The following is a 22,225-nucleotide window of genomic DNA, read 5'->3' as shown; positions in this document are numbered from 1 at the left end:
TGAACCCAGGTCCTCTAGAAGAGCAGTCAGTACTCTTAACTGCCGAGCTATCTCTCCAGCCCCACACCTTGGCTTTATAGAATAATTCTTTGAGAAATACTTGAAAAAGACTTATTTGTGAGACATCTCCTAGCAGTTGACATGACTTTATTCGAGCAGATTGTTGTCTCGTTGTACACTGAACTGCAAATGGTAATTGGCAGCTGTCTTAGTTTGGGTTTCCATTGCTGTGAAGAGACACCATGACCACAGCAACTCGTATAAAGAAAACATTTAGTTAGGGCTCACTTACAGTTTCAGAGGTTCAGTCCATTATCATCATGTCAGGGAGCATAGCAGTGTACAGGCAGACATGGTGCTGGAGTATTAGCTGAAGAGTTCTACATCTTGCAGGCAACAGGAAGTCAACTGAGACACTGGGTGGTATCCTGAGCACAGGAAACCTCAAAGCCCACCCCTACAGTGACACACTTCCTCCAACAAGGCCACACCCACTTCAGCAAGGCCACATGTCCTAATTGTGTCACTCCCTATGAGATTATGGGGGCCAGTTACATTCAAAATGCCACATCAGCTGACACGCAAAGCTCAAGACAAGGAATTGGAAAAAAAAAAACAAAACAAAAAAAACAAGACACACATTGTAGTTGTTGGAATGAGAATGCCCATAGGCTCAGGCATTTGAATGCTTGGTCTCCAGTTAGTGGTGCTGTCTGGGGAGGTTTAGATGGTGCATCCTGCTGGAGGAAGTGCATTATTGGGGGTGGACTTTGAGATTAAAAGCCTGGAGGCACTTCCAGTGTGCACTCTCTGTTCAGCACTTATGGTCGAGGGTGTGGACACTGAGCTTCCTGCTCCTGCTGTGGTCGAGGGTGTGGACACTGAGCTTCCTGCTCCTGCTGTGGTCGAGGGTGTGGACACTCAGCTTCCTGCTCCTGCTGTGGTCGAGGGTGTGGACACTCAGCTTCCTGCTCCTGCTGTGGTCGAGGGTGTGGACACTCAGCTTCCTGCTCCTGCTGTGGTCGAGGGTGTGGACACTCAGCTTCCTGCTCCTGCTGTGGTCGAGGATGTGGACACTCAGCTTCCGGCTCCTGCTGTGGTGGAGGGTGTGGACACTGAGCTTCCGGCCCCTGCCACCATTCTTGCTGCTTCCCTGCCACGATGGACTCACCCACCTAGAACCATAAGCTCAAATAAACCCTTCCTTCTGTAGCTGCCTTGGTCATAACTAATGCACACCAAGGAACTGGGCCTCTGAATTGAGATGTGCAAAGAGCACCATTTTCTAAGGACCATCCTGTCTAAATACTTCCATGTACACTTCAAACTCCATTTGCAATTCTGCTCACATGTCAGATGTCCCTGGGAGAGCCAAAGAGATATAGGACCTCCCTCCATTGCTTCCCAGGCAGGAAGGAATGTGGGCTGTAAGAGAGGGAACATCCAGCCCCGTTCCAGGGCTTGTCCCTGCCACCCCTCGGGGGTGTTTCCTCTTAACCACTTAAAGGAACCAGCAGAGTCACATCTTCTATGGACTTCAGCTAAAGCACAACAGGTAGTGACAGGTCAGTCGGCCTCCCTGCTCGGGGGAAACAATGGGCTTACTTAAAATACATGGTCAGGTGAGTCACTAACTTGAAACTCCTGAAGAGAGAGGGTTTAGTACCAGTGAGGAATTAAATTATGAGGGGCTAGGAGCACAGCGTTGTGGCAGAGTGCTGGCCTAGTAGGCAAGAGGCCCCTGGGCTTGATTCCAGTACCACAAACAAAAATATTAAGAAAAAAACAAAAGTATGGATATAACCAAAGACATCTTGAGAATATCTAAGAAGACAAAAGTGTATATCTTCACTTAAAAGTACATGGATAATTAATCCATTCAAAGCTCTGTCTCTAAACGGTGCATATTACTAATGCAGGGTGAGGAACATTGTACTTGGTTTTTGTTTGTTTTTTTCACTCTTTACTCTTTTGGGGTGCTTGTTACCCAGCTCCCAAATAAATACACACAGAGGTTTATTCTTTCTTATAAATGGCCAACCTTTTAGCTTGGCTTATTTCTAGCCTGCTTTCCTTAACTTAAATGATCCAGTCTACCTTTAGCCTCTGGGCTTTTACCTTTCTCTTACTTCTGTAAATCTTACTTTTATTCTTACTCTGTGGCTGGCTATGTGGTTGGGTAGCTGGCCCCTGGCATCCTCCTCTCCTGTTTTCTTCTTTTTTCTCCTCCCAGATTTCCCCTTCTATTTAGTCTCTGTGCCTTCTAGTCCTGCCTATCCTTTCTCTTGCCTCACTGTTCAGCTCTTTGTTAGACCAAAGAGGTATTTTAGACAGGCATAAACAAATGTTACACATCTTAAAACAATATTCACAACATTTCCCCCTTTTGTCTAAAAAAAAAGGTTTTAACTTTAACATAATAAAACTATACACAACAAAAACAGTTATCAAGTAAGATTTACATTTACAATATTCAGTCCATTTGTATTCAGCATATTCAGAGAAAATAATGCATTATCTATCCTATCTTAGTGAATCCAAAGTTTTACACCCAATTTACTTTTTTATAACTAAGGAAAACTACAACTATAACTATCTAGTTGTCAACTCCATCAAAGACCCTCAGAAAGATGTAATATTACCTGAGTAAACAGGAAGTGCAGTGCAAGCCACTTCCAATACTCTAGAAATGACAGAGATATCTGACTGCCTGGACACTCACCCAAAGTTCCTTTGCAACATTGGGGCATCCATCTTCAGCCTACAGGTCTAGAGTATCTGGCAGACTTGTCAGTGAAACAGGAAATTTTAAGGACCGTCCCACCTTGTATCAGCAAAGTTCAGCAGTCACTTTCCTGTGTGTCCTGCATGTCCAGTCTACACAACACACTGTCAGCAATCAAAGGCAAGAGCAGTTTCTTTGCCCAGGGGCTAACTAAATAAGGAGTTTCCTCAATGCTCATCTTCTCTGAAGTAAATTGGTGCTGCCAAGAGCAGATTGTTTCACTGTCATGAAAAACCTTATGTTAACAAAACATTTTAAATGTCATATTCTTTAGGTCTTTGAAGTGTTTGAAAACCATTTATCTAAAATATATCTCTATATTATCTTGAAAACATGCCTAATATATCTACAAATTTGATTGTTATAGATGACTAACTACTAACCTATGTTTCTTGATTATCCTAAATAGTTTATAATAATAACTTTAAAAACTAGAATTTTACCTACATTTTAAAATGAACTGTATAAGTACAATACCTTAAACAAGAGTAGAAACATATATATAGTATAACAAAATAACTTTAAATTTGTATCAAAAATACTATATTCCCATAAACGATAACAAATATCCATAACCCACCAAATAACCAACAGCCTCCTACACCCCTCTTGGGAATATAGGCATTGTGTTCTCCAAACTGCTTCCTGCTGTCTGTGGGCAAAGGCATTTTAGGGGTTCCTGAGAAAAATGGAGATAATGGCCAAGTCCTGGGGAGACCAGCTATAACCTTTGTTGATATATATATGTCACCTGTCAAGATTCAGGAGGTCTCCACCAATCAAACATAATCCATATTAATCTGTAAGGAAACCACAGCTCTCATTTCCTGTGAAAACAAAAGCAAAACCTCTTCTTTAAAGCAATGAATCTTTTAAGTTCCATTTTACAGATACATTTTTTTGACTTCCTCTTTAAAGTTAAGGAATTTCTAAAGTATATAGGCTGGTTTATTTCAATAGTCCCTCTTTCAATTCCATGTCTCTTAGCAGCTGTCCTTTACTTATCAGCAATCAAAATCAACACAGCAACATACAGGCTCCAGACTCCCTGTGTATTTCCCATCATACGTGGCTTTTGTCTTTTATGTTAATTTTATTCTCTTTAAAGACTTTATTTTATTGTTTTTGAACTACTTATTTCTTTCTGCAACTGTTTATATCCATTTTCTTTTCTTTTTTAAGCCTACACACATTGGAACCTGTTTAGAGGTTTTTTCATCTGTATGTCATTTACTGCATATCTCTAATCTTTTTTGTCTGCTAAGTGATGAGGCCAGGACCTTCCCCTTGCTAGATCAGAGCATACTGCACAGCCAAGTGCAGACACTTCCAAACACCTGTTAACCACACCGTGGTCAAATCATCCCCTTATACAGCCCTGTTGGGTAAAGCAAGCTCAGATGCTCAGACCCTGAGTAAGTTCTCACTAGGAAGCCTCTGTGGGTCTCACAGTTGCCCTGCTGGCTGAGCAGCAGCACCTCTTAAAGGAGCCACGTCCTTTTACTTCTCTGTCAGCTTTCTCAGACTCTACATGGAAATTTAAGTGCCTCATGTGGGTATGCCAAAATGTAGTTTTTTTTCCTCTTTACTCTTTTGGGGGGGCCCACCACCCAGCTACCAAATAAACACACAGAGAGGCTATTTTTTCTTATAAATGCCTGGCCTTAGCTTGGCTTATTTCTAGCCTGCTTTCTTTAACTTAAATTATCCAATCTACCTTTTGCTTCTGGGCTTCTACCTTTCTCTTACTTCTGTAAATCTTACTTTCACTCTTATTCCGTGGCTGGCTATGTGGCTATGTGGCTGTGTGGCTATGTGGCTGTGTGACTATGTGGCTGTGTGACTATGTGGCTGTGTGGTTGACCCTTAGAGTCCTCCTCTCCTTGTCCTTACTCCTTGACCCTCTTTCTCTCTCTTTCTCCTCCTATTTATCCTGTCTGCCTGCCAGCCCCGCCTATCCTTTCTCCTGTCTTGCTATTGGCCATTCAGTTCTTTATTAGACCATCAGGTGTTTTAGACAGGCACAGTAACACAGCTTCACAGAGTTAAATAAATGCAACATAAAGGAATGCAACACATCTTTGCATCATTAAACAAATGTTCCACAGCATAAACAAATGTAACACATCTTAAAATAATATTCCACAGCAGAAGACCCACCAAAGAACGAAGGGTTAAAAATCATACGGCTAGTCCATTTCTACAAGTGGATTTTATATGTTGTTGATTTTGCAGCTCTAGGGTTCAAACCCAGGGTCTGGTGCTCTACCTCAGCTCTTGTTGCAGTCTATTGATCAAGACAATTTTTTTTTTCCAATTTGTCAGATCATCTGGACAATCTAAGTCACCATTTCTGAGGACTGAACAGAAAATCATCTTATAATTCTCAGAGTCTTTTGTTGCTGAAAGCAGCATGCACAGACTCATCCAGCAATGTTTCCACAGCAAGGGTTAGCACTGTCATCTTAATACGTTAGACACTTTCAAGTTTGGAATAAACCCAGGATCCCAAGTCCTAGGGTAATATTTCATGCCTAAAAACTAATCAAAATGACTTCTAGAAAGAATGAATATGTGTTTGCTCATGTCGTCATTTTAAGTGAAAAGGGAAATTATTTTTATTTTATATGTACATGCTTAACTGTTCTCTCTCTTCCCACCTGTGTATAAGGAAACGTACATACATATGATTAAATAATGGTCAAAATGTTTTTCAAAGAAACTGTATTTTAGAACAGAAAGTACATGTATATGTGTATATATATATATATATATACATACATAGACATACAACAATGCAAATTTGACTTTTAATGCACACATACATATTTTGAAAGGTAGCTTTAAATCTGAAAATTGCCTAACAGATCATTCACTCAGTTTCTTTATTTTACAGAAAAAATAAAATAAAATAAAATAAAATAAAATATTCCTCCCACCCCTCCAAAGAGCTGAGTAGAACTGCCTGGGGTCACATGGGCTTGGTGTTCAGAGCTGACTGAAAAGACCCCCAACCTCCAGGCTTCCTGATTGTGCCTCTGGTATACTCCTGATCAGGCCTACCTTGTGCAACAATGACATGTACACACATAAAATATACAGTAGCATTAACTGATATATGCTCTTCTTAAGTCCAGTCACACAGATACATTCTTCTCCACTTGAGTCTGGGCCAGCACTCCCTCTCACCCCAGGCTCCTGCAAAGCACTGACCAGTGATGCTGTTTTCCAGAGGTTCATTTGATTGCAGGGGGAGGTGCAAGGAATCTGTCTGTTTGCTTTAGAAAATAGCGTAAGTGGGTTCCAGAGAACAGGTATAGAAGACTCAAAAGATCAGAAAACCAAAGGTGCTCTACAGGGGTAGAGGGAAAATGCATCCATTAAGGTTTACAGAAAAAGAAAGAACCAATATGAGATGATGAAAGACTGGGATGGCAAGTAGAAAACCAGAAGATAAGTAGACAGACGACAGTCAGACAGACAGATAATAGAGGACAGACACATAAGGATAAGGTAGAAGACCAATGATTGAGACGTGGTAGACAGACAGACAGATAGACAGGTTTAAGGCAAGGAAGTAGCTAATGTGATGGTGGCTAGCAGTACAGGTCTACTGTCCTCAGGCTGGGTGTCTGAGAACGGAAGCTCATGGTCAGTGAGAAATGACGACACATGCTGGAGCCACTGTTCACAGAGGCAAAGTCCTTTTGTCTCTTAGAGAAGCTTTCTCTCTTTCTTAAAGGATTGAGTGAGTCAGTTTCCTTTATTTAGAATCAGTTGACTAGAGACTTTACACTCTTCCTGTCTGAATAACTGAGGACTCTACATTAGCCAAGATGACAAATCAAAAGAGCCATCATATGAGAGAAAGAAGGGAATCAGAAACGGAGTGTAGTGGCATTCCCTTATAATTCCAGCATCATGGAAACTGAAGCAGGAAGCTGGTTGGAGGTCAGCCTGGATTACCTACTGAGACTGTCTGAGGCAAACAAAGGAAATGAATTAAAAAAGGAATCTAGAATTGCATGGGGAATCCCATCATCAGTAAGTTACAGTTTATTGATGTTTCATTTCATTTAATAATTAATTAATTAATTTTATTACATTTATTTGTGGCTCTGTGTTTAAGCATGTGCATGTGTGCATGCACGCTATAGTACACATGTGAAGGTCAGGGGATGACTTACAGGGGTCAGTCCCCCTTTCCACTTTGTGGGTCTTTAGGAATTAAAAGCAGGCTGTCAGGCTTGGTGGCAAGCACCCTTACTGAGCCATTTTTCCATTGGTTGTGTTTGAGGCAGGGTTTAAGTAGCCCAGGCCATCTTCCAACTTACTAGATAGTCAAACCGACCTTTGTTGTAGAATATTATTTTCAGATGTGTTACATTTATTTATGCTGTGGAACATTTGTTTAAGATGTTTTGCATTCTTTTATGTTGCATTTGTTTAACTCTGTGAAGCTGTGATTCTTTGCCAGTCTAAAACACCTGATGGTCTAACAAAGAGCTGAATGGCCAATAGCAAGGCTAGAGAGAGAAATAGGTGGAGCTGGTAGGCAGAGAGGATAAATAGGAGGAGGAAGAGAGAGAGAAAGGAATTGAAGAGTGAGAAAAGGAGGAAGACTCCAGGGGTCAGCCACCCAGCTACTCAGCAAGATGTGGAGTAAGAAGTGAAGAAAGGTATACAGAAATAGAGAAAGGCAAAAGTCCAGAGGCAAAAGATAGATGGGATAATTTAAGTTAAGAAAAGCTGGCTAGAAAAAAGCCAAGCTAAGGCTGGGCATTCATAAGTAAGAATAAGCCTCTGTGTGTGTATTTATTTGGTAGCTGGGTGGTGGGCCGCTCCAAAAGAGCAAAGAGCCAAAAAAGTATAATAATAATAATAATAATAATAATAATAATAATAATAATAATAAAATAACCAGCAGACCTTGAACTCTGGATCCTCTTGCCTCCACTTCTGAAGTGCTAGGATTACAGGTGTGTCCCTGTCAGGCAATGTGGTCTGAATACAGACTGAACTGAAATGACAATATGAAAAAGTATTTGAACTCAGGTTTGGAAACATTTTTCCATTAAAGGGTTCAGCGGGTGGATCTTGGAGCCAGAGAGGAGAAGGGAGAGTTACCTAGAGCTCACTGCCTGGCCCCAGATGGGCATTTGACATAACTAGAACAACATAAATATTTATTTATTGCCTTGGGAGTCTTAGTGTCCACCTGTGGACAAATAACTGAGAATTGGCTTAATAAAAGGAAGGTGAAGAAAATGCCATCAGCCTGGACACCACACATGTAGAAGTCCTGGTACCCGGGCCAGGCATGAACTTTGTATCTTCGTCCCCCAGTGGGGCCAGGCGAAAGAAGCCACCTACAGTGGGTGGTAGGGAAAAGGGTACATTACAGTTGGAGACAGGAAGACAGGGAGGCCAGGAAGGAAAGGAGAACCAAGGAGCAAGCAGGAAGAGGATGTGGGGGAAGTAAGCTAAGTCCCCTGTCACAGGCGGAAATCAGTAAATAAGGTCTGGAGTTAATAAACCAGAAATAGATGGAGAAGCTTATTATCTAGAGCTGAGGAGTTAGAAACCCAGAGGAAAACAATAACAAAGCCGGCCATGGCTCACCCTCGGGAAGCAAAGTTTAACGAGGGGGCAATGGAGCCCAGGATTGCACAGAAATACGTCTTTCTGTCATAATTGGTTGCTAATTAGTCAAACGAATGTCACACCAATACAATTTTTAAATAAATGTATTTTAAAAGCTAAAAAGTACTAAACAAAACCAGAGCCACTCGTGATGTGTCAAAGATGAAGCGAGGCTCAAGAGCATGTGGAATGATTATCTGGTTACCAAGGACGTCCGTGGTGGTCATTCAGCTTCCTTCCTCACTACATCGGCAGCGAAACTCCCAAGGGTGGTGCCTGGAGACCGGTGGAGCAGGTCAGTGCGGCATGGCCCAGCAGGCCTGGACCCTGGGAAGGATGCTGGTAGCTATGCTAGGATCAGGCGATAATAAAGAGGCGTTTGACCCAGAGCCGGGGCCATCTGTGCCCTTCACCACTTCCCCTACAGCTTGACAGATGTGTGAGGAACCCTGAGTGAATAGGATCATTTTACCAGGGACCCTGCTTCTGAATATGACCACACGCTGCAGGTGACCGAGGCTCTTGCTGGTTTCTTCCAGGCTTTACTCCCTCCCTGTAATTTCCTGGCAGCCCTGCGCCAATGTTAAATGAAACCTTTCCTCTTGGCAGGGGGTCTCGGTGTGGGTGCACCAAAGAAACACTTGTACGTGGAAGAGATAAGGAGAAGAAACCTCTTCTCTTCTCCCAGGCTTCCCATAGCCTCAATCCCTGCCCCCATTCCTCCCCCCCCCCCCCCCCCCCCCCCCCGTCTCTTCTGGGTTGGGGTTTTGCCTGACCATCCCTGGCCAAGTCCTCTGCTTCTTCTGCATTTGCAATTTGCATGCATTTGTCCCTTATATATGTACAATGCTAATGTTTTATTTTACCACATTTGCATAATGTTCAGATCCATTTTTCTTCTGGCTTTTGTTTCTTCAAAATCTTTTGCATAAAGAATTCTTGGGAAGGGGAATGATTGCTTCCTCCCCCGACCCCGGCTCTTTCATAAGAACAGAACTCTTTCCCCCTGCCCCTCGACTTCTTCATAATAACAGAACTCTCTCCCTGCCCCTCGACTTCTTCATAAGAACAGAACTCTTCCCCCCTGCCCCTCGACTTCTTCATAATAACAGAACTCTCTCCCTCCCCCCCCCACCCTGGCTTTTCATAATAACAGAACTCTTCAGAAGTTGGGCACTTTCTCTCCCTCCCTTGCCCCGTCCGAGTAAGTTTTCAGCAATAAAGCCAGCTGTGAGTAGAACTGAGGCAGGCTGGCCAGAATCACGACATGACCACTCAAACACTGAAAATCAAGACTACCAACCAGCTGGGACCAGATGCCCCACCAAGATGATCCACAGCCGAATGTTCTTTGCTCCACACTCAGGGCATCTCCATATTGTCAGAACTGGACATTTCCATCATGCATCTGAGGCCACGACTACCCACAAACCCCACACAGGGACAGAGAGGAAAACAAACTCTGTCCTGCACAGATTTGACTCTTCCCAAAATTCCTCAACCTGTCCCCACTTTAGTTCATAAATAATCCTTCTATCATTAAGACTGCCTGTGAGATAGATGCTCCATTTCCCAGGGAAGGCTACTTTCTCTCAGAATGCCAACTTTTGCCGTCAGCAGACATACAGCCCTTTTGCAGTTCCACGGTCTCAAAGAAGAAAGAATTAAAGAATGGATTCTGAGAGGAACCGGAGGACTTCCTTGGGGGCTGGGGAGAGAAATCAGCAGCACAAGCTGGAGATTCCAGCAGCTTCCTGGATGAGATGGCAAAGGGAGAGAAAGAAAGCTCTCTGAGCTGGAGGTCAATACAGCCGGCAGGTACATAAATACAAGTCTGTGCGTCTCACTGCACGGTGAGACAGCCTTTGGAGAGCGTGAGAGAGCCCAGCATGCCAGGAAGCCTCAGGCGAGCAGGCACAGGATATTGGCTAGTGTCAGAAGGGAACAAGGAGGAGAAACGCTTTCTAAGCTAGAACTCAGAATTCAAGTTTTTGCAGTTGATTTGCTTGCAATGGCCCGGGGGTGGGGGGTGGGGGCTTCTGGAGTGTATAAGCCCATACCTACTTAAGGGGTTACTTACACATCCTGTTTTCTTGTCACGTCTGCAGGTGCATCATGTTTCTTTCCAAATTTTGGCTCTAAGCTGGTCATAGGTTGTAAAACAGGATTTGTTTCTTACCAAAGGTCTGGCCAAGGGAAGCACCTGCTGCCCACATCAAAAGGGTATTCTCGGGCCACTAACCAGGCCATTTGGAAAGGGGTTTCTGATCATCCACTAGGCTATTCAAGCCAGAGGATGTTGATGTTTCACTGTCCCCAAGGGGCCCCAATGTGGGAGGCACTTGCTGCCTACATCAGGAAGGATGTTAACAGCCATGGTTCATGCTGTTTGTACCAGAGGGAGCTGACGTAGATACTCATGTGTCCCAAATGGTGCTGGGAAGCAGCTGGCTGCAAATGGCCTTCTCATGCTCCTCTCCCTGCCTAGGATTCCCTATTGCACTTTCACTCTGTGATGAAACTTCCTCCCGATTCCTTACTTTGTTTCTGAATTCTTTCTTCGGCAAGAGCCTAAAATATTAGGCAAATATTTTTTAATATTTGCCTTAATCTGAACCACCCCTGCCTCTCTCTCTGTTCCTGCCCCAGCTTTTAAAACAGGCCACAGCTTCACTTCAGAGAGGTGCATACCCTGGGAAGAACTTTCTATTATCCTACAGTATGATTCAAAAGCCAAAAAATAGGGCCGAGGGATGGTTCAGTCAGGAAAGTGCTTGCTGCATAGCCTGAGAACCTGAGTTCAGATCCCCAGTACCCATGTAAGAAGTTAGGTACTACAGTGTTTGCTTGCAATCCCAGCCCTGGGGAGATGAGGAAGGAAGCTTTGTGGGACTCAGCGGCCAACTGGTCCTGTCAAATCAATAATCAATGAGTTCCAGGTTAAGTGGGGAAATCCGGCACAGGTGGAGGGGGCTGAAAAATTTAAGAAGTTACTAAGAAAGGCATGCAATGTCAACCTCTAGCCTCCATACAATGCATGCACATACACACCAACACATACACACATACATAAATGCCATGACGACAGATCACTGGATGGTGGGCCATGTTAGTCACGCTCTTCAGCAAGTGTACTAAGTCATGGCACTAAAGAGACTGCATTCGCCATCAACATAATCACACAGCTTCCTCTTTTCTGTATTAGACTAAAACACAAACATGGGACACTGCAACAAGACTCTTCCAAGAACTTTGGATTGTCATTTTCTACCATGCCAACCAATAATAAAATGCATAGACCCTTTAGGAGTTAAAATGGCTTGGCTGGTGCATAAATAAAGCAAGTCATATTTATTTTGGAAACTAAGAGCCTATGAAACAATGATTTTAAAAGCTCAAATACAGCCCAGTAATTTCATTATGCATTTTGCATTTTGACAATGTAAGTGGAATTGGAAAGAGTACCCACAGCATTGTGGGGGAAGAAAAATCAAAGTATTATAGTGCAGTTACATTATCTGGTGTGAAATGGGCATCAAATGTAATAAGCATATTGTTTACCCCTGTTTTAAATATTATATTTAATTTAGGATACATAGAACACTGCCAACAATTTACGAAGTAGTTGTGATTTGAATATAAACTGCCCTCCACGGATTCATGTGTTTAATGACTTGTCTCCAGCTAGTGGCACTATTTTTGGAGGTTGTGGAATCGTTGGGAAGTGGGGACCTATCTGGAGGAAGTGAGTCTCTGGGGATAGAGTCTTAAGATTTATGGCCCCACTCTCTCTGCTGAGATCTAGAAACGCCGCCAAGTTCCTGCCGCTGCAGCCCCAGCTGCTCCTGCCACACCATCCACTTCCCTCCGTGACAGGCTGCACCCTCCAAGCTGAGCCATGGGATCCTTCCCACTCACTGTAAGTGCTTTGTCAGGTACATGGTTGCAACGATAGGAAAGTAGCAAATATAGAATAATGGTACTGAGAAATAGGGCTGTTTCTATGATATGCTGACCATGTTCTACTCAGACCTTTAGAACTGGCTTATGGGAGGAATATGGAACAGCTAGAGGTGTAGTCTTACAGAATATTGTAAGCAAAGCTGAACAGCCAAACAGTGGGAGTGTGGAAAACCAGACTGCCTATGGAATGTGGATAGTGTCATAGAATATTATTTTAAGGTGTGTTACTTTTGTTTATGTTGCGTTTGTTTAACTCTGTGAAGCTGTGTTAGTGTGCCTGTCTGAAACACCTGATAGTCTAATAAAGAGCTGGATGGCCAATGATAAGGCAGGAGAAAGGATAGGCAGGGCAGGGCAGGCAGAGAATATATAGAAGGAGAAATCTGGGAGGAAAAAAAAGAAGTAGACAAAGAAGGAGGAGAGGCCAGCCACCCAGCTACACAGCAAGTCATGGAGTAAGATTTACAGGAAAAGCACAAAGGTAGATGGGATAAGTTAAGCTAAGGAAAGCTGGAAAGAAATAAGCCAAGCGAAGGCTGGGCACTTATAATTAAGAATAAGCCTTCATGTGTGATTATTTGGGAGCTGGGTGGCGGGACTCCCAAAAGAGTAAAAAAAAAAAAAAAAATCCCAACAACAGGATAGTAAGCAGGGGACTCCTGAGGCTTCAGAGTGAACAGAGCTAGCTGTTTTGTTACTTTCCACTCACATCTTACTGCTGTGGGATGGTCTGTATGTCAAATTGCTCTGATTGGTCAATAAATAAAACACTGATTGGCCAGTGGCTAGGCAGGAAGTATAGGCGGGACTAACAGAGAGGAGAAAAGAAAGAACAGGAAGGCAGAAGGGGTCACTGCCAGCCGCCGCCATGACAAGCAGCATGTAAAGATGCCGGTAAGCCACTAGCCATGTGGCAAGGTATAGATTTGTGGAAATGGATTAATTTAAGCTATAAGAACAGTTAGCAAGAAGCCTGCCACAGCCATACAGTTTGTAAGCAATATAAGTCTCTGTGTTTACTTGGTTGGGTCTGAGCGGCTGTGGGACTGGCGGGTAACAGAGATTTGTCCTGACTGTGGGCAAGGCAGGAAAACTCTAGCTACATCTTACTAGTGTCCTGAGAACTGTAGTGAGGTTGAATCAACAGTGACAGACTAATTTGTTTAGCAGAGTAAATTTCCAGATAGCATAGCAAGCAGGCTGTGGCATGGTTTTCGTCACAGCCTCTAGTCAGTTTTACATATGGATTCTAAGCAGAAAGCAGAGCGCAGAAACAGCACAAAAAGATCCAAATGTGGTGGGTGAGGCCAGGAGCAGGAGCAGCTTGAAGTTACAGAGAAGATCCTGAGCACAAGGCGCCTGTCACTGAAGGGCAATCAACTCTCACAAGTGCTGAGGTGCTCAGGGGCTCGGGCAAACACCCTGATTGGTTAGGCTCCATTTGTCCACTAAGGAAGAGGATGGGAAGAGGACGACAGTTAGGACAGAGTGTGAGCTTTTATCAGCCGTAGATGGTTTTGAGGATCTAATGAAAGCAAGGGGCCCATCTGCCCCACCTTTTCGGGGAAAATGCACATTGGTACTTACACAAAACACTGTCTAATCAACTTCTGAGTTGGCTAACACTGCCTGTAGACTATCCAAGGACTGACAGGATGCATCATCTGCCTGGTCCCTCAGGCTTTCCTGTACCCAAAGCTGAGCTGTCTCAGCTTAATTGTGAACCAGGTGGGGCAACCCCATTACAATTGTATGTTCACAATTATCTTCAATAAAATCTTGCTGTTTTTAATTGCATGCTCTTTACCTGCCTTCACATCTCTGTGGTTTTATCAAATAGCACTCTGAAGAGAGAGAGCCCAATGATCCAAAGGAAGGTTAAAGCTGTGTGTTCAAGCTGCATAAGCCCTGTCTGTAGAAAAGGGAGTAATGTTCATCTTTACAAACAGGCCAGAAGGCAGCACCAGATCCAGGAGCTGGGCATCCATGGGGTTATGAACTTCCTGACGATTGTTTGGTGCTAGGAACTGAACTTGGGTCCTCTGGACAAGCAGGAAAGCACCCTTAACCACTGAGTCATCTCTCTAGCTCCATGGTCAACTTCTAAAAGATAAAAGATCAGTCTTAAAGTAGTAATGTTCAATTGTCATAGATATTTTCCTCAGTGCTGTGGCCAAATTCCTGACAAGGAGCAACATAGGGAAAGAAGGGCCACTGGGCTCAGGGTTTGCAGCTGCAAGTTCCCTGTGGCTGGGAAGCAGGGTGGCAGGAACGGTTACAGCCAGCAAGCGGAAGATCCAGGTAGCGGGAAGAGTGATGGACGCTGGTGCTCAGCCCCTCTTTGGCTTTTTGCTTTTTCCTTCTGCTGACCATAGTTTGGGGATATTCATATTCACGAAGGGACTTCGTGTCTCAGTTGAACCCCTCTGGAAATCCCCTCACAGACTCATCTAGAGCTGCATTTTGTAGGCGATTCCAAGTCCAGCCGAGCTGACATAGAGATTAACCGTCACAGTGAGTTCTTCTGTGGAAAGCACTGTTGAGCACTGGCTGGTTCATCTGTCTGTTCACACAAGCATTTATGGAGAGGGCTTGTCATCTTCAGGCTCTGGATCCCTGATGGAAGTGAGGTATGGTCTTTCATTCAAACTACAACTAGTAGAGTTGGGGGCTGGGACTAGGAAATCACACTAGGCATATTTATTTCCTGAGATAGTGTTATGTTCTGTAATGATTAATTTTGGTTGTGACTTGATTGGATCAACTAAGAGATTCACCTCTGGGGGTTGGGAAGGGTATGTCCTGGAAGGGTTAACAGAGCAAAGACTCTCCTCCAGAGATGGGGACACCTTCTAATGAAGGCATAGATATAAAGAGGTCCAAGGCAAAAGCTATTGGTTTTTGCTTGCCTCCCTTTTCTCCCTACTGGTGAGTGTATCTACTCTGATGCTGTTGCTGCTGCTGTCAGTTTCTCTGGCCTTCCAACATGCACTAAAGACCCACAGTTCTCCATGAATCCTCTTAGGGTTTATCACCAGATTGAGAATGCTGAGCCATCCAGCCTCATGGACTGAACAGATAACAAGTTTCCCATTTCTCTCCAGCATATGATTGGCCATTTAGGGAGAACCAGTGAGTGAGTGTGTGTGTGTGTGTGTGTGTGTGTGTGTGTGTGTGTGTGTGTGTGTGTGTTTGCATGTGTATATGCATTTTGATAGTGAATGAGACAGTTTGTGGCTTCTGTAGAGGGGGAGTGATTTTCTGAAATGGAAACTAGACAGAGTTCAGAATAAAACTGAGGATACCTATTTCTACATGGACACAGTATTTGAATCTCTGAAGATCGTATGTTAGTGCCTTTGCTATAAAACACTGAGCAGGGTCCAGGCTTTCCCAGTGATCAACAGGCAGAACAGAGGGTCATCCTGCAGGTAAGGGACAACACTCAGCATTCTTTACTGTGCCTGCTAAATGCTAGGAACACACCTGTCCCATCCCACCCCACCCCACCCCATCTCAATCATGATCCTCCTAGGAAATGTTCCCATAGATTTTGTTCTCTTCCTAGGAATGAGAAGCTCTGGGGGAAGGCTCTATGCACCTTAGGAAAGAGTCTGGAATTTTGTTCTAAGTGCCCTGGAAAGTCACAGAAAGCCTTTATTCTGGAGAGCAAAATAGATAATTCATTTCCCTTTTCTTCACTTTGTGTGTGTGTGTGTGTGTGTGTGTGTGTGTGTGTGTGTGTACATGTATGTGTGTGGTGTATATGTGTGTTTGTGTGTGTATATATGTATGTATGTGTGGCAGGCTTTTTCTTTTGGGCCATCAACCAGCTCCCAAATCATGACATGAAAACTTATTAATGATTATGAATGCTTGGCCTTAGCTTAGGCTCGTTTCTGGCTAGCTCTTTTAACTTGACCTGTTTCTCTTCATCTACAATTTGCCTCAGGGCTTTTTACCTTTCTTTCCTTCTCTGTGTCCTACTTTTCCTGTTTCTCATATCTGGCTGGAGGCTGCTTGGCTTCTGGCCCCACGTGTGTCCCTTTCTTTCCTCTTCCTCCTCCTCCTCCTCCTTCTCTCAAGCCTAGATTTCTCCTCCTTAGTCTCTCTGCCTCCAGCCCTGCCTATCCCTTCTCTTCCTTGCTATTGGCTGCTCGGCGTTTTATTAGACCAATCAGGTGCCTTAGGCAGGCAAGGTGAAACAAATGCAACACATCTTTACATAGTTAAACACATATCCTTACATTGTTAAACAAATGCAGCATAAACAAATGTAACACATCTTTCCCTAGTTATAGTAATATTCCACATGTGTGTATGTGTACATGTGTATGTTTGTGTGTGTGTATGCATGTGTGTTTGTGTGTGTATGTATATGTTGTGTATGTGCTGTGTGTATGTGCACACTTGTGTGTGCATGCTCAGTGACCAGAAGTTGACATTTACTCTGAATCACTTTTCCATCTCCTTATCAAATTCAAAGCTCACCAAAACACTGATCTCACTAGCCAGCTTGTTTTAGGGAGCCCTTGTCTTTCTACACTGAAGATTCTGGCCAGCTACCTCACGCACCCAGCACTGTTATGGGATTGGAGGACATGAACTCCCATCCACACTTTAGAGCTGTAATCACTGCTGAGCCATTTCCAAGCCCCAATTAACACTGTCACATTGCCCAGGAGATTATGTAAAGAGTTTGCTTGTTTTGAGACAGGGTCTTACTGTGTAGCTCTGACTGTCCTGGAACTCACTCTGTAGACCAGGCCGGCCTTGAATTCAGAGATCTGCCTGCCTCTGTGTCCTGAATGCTGCATTAAAAGTGTGCACCACACACTGGTTTCATGTGAAGATTTAAGTGTAGTTGAGGGAAGCGCACACGGAGGCAGCCTAGATTCCAGTGAAGATTTAGGCCAGGCTTTCAACTGTTCTGCCTACATCCTTAGCACCTGAGAAATTTTCATGGTCCTCTAGGTAAGCAGGTATATGAAATAAGGCCTGCAAATCAAATATTTACTGATAAAAGAAATTCATTTTAAAACCATTCTTTAGTGTCCCTATTTTTACTGTTTATTGATGACAAAAGCAAATTTGCATACTAATGAGAAATGTGCTTATTTATTTTTACATAAAGAATTAAATCTGGCAGAATATTTGGCATTGTTGGATGTGGAACATCTTCAAAGGTTTTCAATTTTGCTTTTATAATAGCCAAGTCTGAGAACCACTTTGTATAAATACGTAGTACAAGATAGAGGAATATATTTAGAGCATTCTGGTATTTGTACATCCCGTCATAATCTCAAGCCAAAATTTATTGAACAATTATTTCTATGGGACTTAGCATCTCAAACAGCAATTTTAAAATCAAACATTCTTATACAATGCACACACACACACACACACACACACACACACACACACACATTTGTTCAATACTTTCATTGGAATGCCAATAGGAAAACGTTTAGTGCTTGTTTTCTGTAATTAAACCATTATGTTTCTTAAGAGCAGAAAACCGATAGAGTAAAAGCAAAGGTAATAACACTGCACAATCGTCTTGAACCTGAGCTTAGGTGTTTCGGGTCTGTTGGCAGCAGCACCGTGGCACGTACTGTGTGAAGTGTGAGTGTTTTGTGATCTGAACCAAGGTTGCAGTGAAGTTACATGATGTAGCTGGGGTGAGCATCGCCAGAAACGCCTCGGACTCATTACGCATTCCACTTGGAACTGATTTTTGGTCATTGCACATTTACAAACCCTTTACAAGCCGATTTTTTGTAACCTCCCCCATTCAGTCATGTGACCACCTATATGGTAGAGATCCACAATTTAAGAAGCTATGGTGGGGTGAGAGATGCTTCCACCTTAGCCAGGGTGGGAGAGGGAGATCTGAAAAGACATGGAGGCACTGAGGATGGGTTAAGGGTGGAGGCAGAGGGACTTTCTGATGGTTTTGATGTGGGATGAGTTTCTATATCAACTGGGTAAATGACACTGATTAATGGTGGCAGAGAAAGGGAAGATCACGCTGTGGGTGACAGAGTGATATAGGACTCAAGACTTCAGCAGTACTCAAGTTAAGTTTGAGGTGACGCAGGTCAGGAGAGAAATGTCAAGTTAGAGCTACAAGTTCCTGAAAGGTGCCTGGCTAGAGACTCCACCAAGGAGCAGCAGTACATGGGAGGCATTGCAAGCCCCGGGATTGACTGAAGACTGCAGGTCACATTGGGAGAGCGGGTGAATGGAGTGGAGAAGGGCAGTCAGGACAGAGCCTTGGGGACCCTATAATATTAAACAAAGCACTTCTCTATTAATTATTCCATTAAGAGGAACACTGACATTTCACACATTAATTTTAATGGGAATATTTAATGATTGATGACACTAGTTTTGGCTTATGGGTAAAAATTTTGGAACTAATTATACTCATTTATCAAAGCACGAGGATGTATTCCTTTATGTATTTCCAACTACTTCCCAATGCAGAGTATGGATATTACAATAATAGTATGCTATAAAAGTAGTAATTAATGTTTGCATTAAGGGTAGCCTGCAGAAAGGCGGTCTTAGGCTCATGTTCTCCTGAAAAGTGGCAGTTGAGGTTCAGTAATCAATATTTATTCGTCACTTGCAGCACAGGACTGGAGTTTCTCAATTTAAAAGTCACTTTCATGTTTTCTAAGGAATTTGACGGATTCCATTTCGTAAGTCAGAGAAAATCCACAAACTTAAATCTAAGTATAACTTCCACACTGTACACACAACCTTAATATCTGAACTTGAAAGCAATTATAGTAAATTTCCAAACACACACACACACACACACACACACACACACACACACACACACACACACACACAGAGAGAGAGAGAGAGAGAGAGAGAGAGAGAGAGAGAGAGAGAGAGAGAGGTGTCTTTTACCATACCAGCATAACCAAACATAATAATATAGCTACTATTTAATAGCTATTGAACAGGTACTAGGCATGGCCAACAGGATTAATTATTCCTAATCTCTACAACATTCATGAAGGGTAGCTCCCTGCCTTTCCTATAGAAAACACAGTTGCAATAGATCTGGAGAACTTTCCGGACAGTACTCAGGAGGAAGTGCAGGAGCCCAGATCTGATGCAGGTCTCAGTCCTCAAGCCTTTTCTCCTCCCTTACACATTCTGCTCAGTCTCCTAACAGATGGAAGCTGGAGTCTGGAATAAATACAGAGCTTTCCCCCACTCTGAAGATAGATTAATGCCACAATTCATCAATATAGAGTCATGCTGGTTTGAACTTTAAAGCACTTTACTGTCATACACAGATTAGCTTTAGAGAAATGTCTGTGATGTTACACTTAATGCTTACACTAAAGCAGAATTACACAGCCTATAAACGTTAAATCCACTTACGTTGTCTTCTTCCTCCAAGAAAGCATGACCTACGCTGACTTAAGTTTCTAACTCTGTTTAGGCAAGAGCCACGTCCACAATGGGATATGAGCATTGGTAGGGACGAGTTAATGGATCTCACTAGGTACACGTGGTTATTTATATATGATGACCGGTGACAGAAGAGCATGCTGTGTATTTAGGCGCTCACCCATGGCAAAGTGGCTGCCAGATCACCTAGTTATGGATCATACACTTCCAGGAGTAGAAGACTTCCACTTCCTGACCAGAGGAGGTCGGATTACACAACCAAAATAAACCCTTGCCTACAAAGGGAGAGTGAGAACTTGGGCTGCAGACCTGCAGGGCAATGACTGGCTTAAGGAATGGTGGAAGTGATACACAGGCTGTAAACTGCAAGTCCAGTGAGGTGAGGAAATGAGCGGGAGCCCGAGAGGCTTCGGTTCTGTGGGCGTGGCTGGTTGGCTCCAAAGTTGATCGTGAGGGTTGGGACTACAGGATCTAGTGGAGTGCCCATCAAGACAGAACACAGCCCGGGAATCCTCCCTAGCATTCTCAAGGCCAGACTTTCAACCCCTAAACCATAAAAACAGGGGACAGTGGCACACATCTGTAACCCCAGCATTTGGAAGGTGGAGACAGGAGGATCGGAAGTTCAAGGTCATCTTTAGCCACACAGTGAGTTTGTGGCTAGTCTTCTGCAATATATAACCCACTGTTTAAAAAAAATTATTTTGGGAGTGGTACTTAATCTTTGCTTTCAACTTAGATTTAGAATCACCATGGCAACAAATCTCTGTGCATGCCTGTGAAGGAAGTAGGAAGACCCACCTTAAATGTGGACAGCAGCTTCCACGGGCTGCAGTGCTCAGCTGAGCACCGGCACTCCTGGCTCTCTGCCTTCTGACTGCAGATGCAGTGTGAGCAGCCGCCTCAGGCTCCTGCCACCACCCCTTCCCATGCCCCACGGTGGTGGGAGACTGTGACTGCAGCCTGAGCCCAAACCTGTCCTTTCTCAAGCTGCTTCCCGCAGGTTTTGACCACAGCAATGAGCCAAGTGACTAAGACAGGCATGGTCACGGCATGATGAAGATAAGCGGCACAGCCGTGCAGGCATCACCCCATGGTGTCGTTGTTGGCTAGAGCTCCCCAGGACTGCTTCATCAACTTCAGCTCTAGGAACTTGACCACACTCTTGTTCTCTGGCTGTTTCAGCTGTGGAAACGGAGCAACAGCAGGCCTACTGCCCACCTCAGTGATGCACACACCACTTCCTGAGGGGCCTGGTTGGTTAACCGGTGGTAACCTGCCTCTCACTGCAGCTGCTCTGACTTTCCCATCTCAGCCCGGACACAGCCCTTTCTGTGGACGACTCACCGGGGAGACAGGTGTCTCACAGCTGTGCTCACACCTCCTGTCCCAGCACAGCCTTCCTTCCTGTTTTCCAGCTGTTCTCTAACTTTGTCTCCTCCTCAGCAGAAGACTTTTCCAGAACTCAAATAGACCGCTTCCACTCCTTCTACTCAGACTTCCAAACCTTCGCCTGTTGGCTGTGTGTCCTGCCGCTGCCCTGTCCCCAATGGTTAGCTGTCAACCTCATAAAATCTAAAACCACCTGGGAGATGGGCACATGAGCATGCCTGTAGAGGATTATGTTGATTATGATCTTTGAGGCAGGAAGACACGCCCACTGTGGGCGGCTTCATTCCCTGGCTGAGCTCCTGGGTTGTATAAATGGGAGCCACAGAATCGCATAGATTGCCCTCTGTTCCTGACTGTGGATGCCATGTGACCAGCAGCTACAAGCTCCGGCCTTGACTTCCTCAGAATGATGGATTCCTTGGATTGTGAGTTAAAATAAGATCTTTCTTCCATGTTATTTTGTCAGTGTGTCTCATTACAGCAATGGGAAAAGAAGCAAACGTACCCCCAGAACACAGGTCAGCGATGGCTTTGTAATTCCTGTCTATTCTCAGGCCTCGCTCGCCCTTCTGTCTTGTGTCGGCCCTTCTGTAAATCAAACCTTGCTCGCAGAAACCCTGCTTTCTGTGATTCTTCTCTCTTCCTTTCTGGTATCCTTCACGGAGCTGCATCGTGGTGCATGTTCGATCCTCAAGTGATCAAGTCAATCAAGGGGCTATAATCTCAGGAGGAAAACCCCCATCCTTTGGTCGAATGTCCCCAAGGTTGTCAATGGTGTGACTCCTGTCTAACTCCCTACACTTACCCGGAGCTCCTGCTTGTACCTGTCCATTGTTTGCCTTGTGTACATACTTCCCCTCACCAGTCTTTCATCGGTATAATCTCTAGTTAGCATGCAGACACTGCAGAAGCATCATCTCCAAGGACTGGGTACATTCTCAGAGGTCAAGCCAAACAATAGGCATGTCACAGGTACTTTTCATCCAATGCTTCTACCTAGACACT

The sequence above is a fragment of the Peromyscus leucopus genome, chromosome 5, assembly GCF_004664715.2.
Source record: "Peromyscus leucopus breed LL Stock chromosome 5, UCI_PerLeu_2.1, whole genome shotgun sequence".
Classification (NCBI taxonomy): domain Eukaryota; kingdom Metazoa; phylum Chordata; class Mammalia; order Rodentia; family Cricetidae; genus Peromyscus; species Peromyscus leucopus.
Note: the sequence above shows the minus strand (reverse complement) of the source record.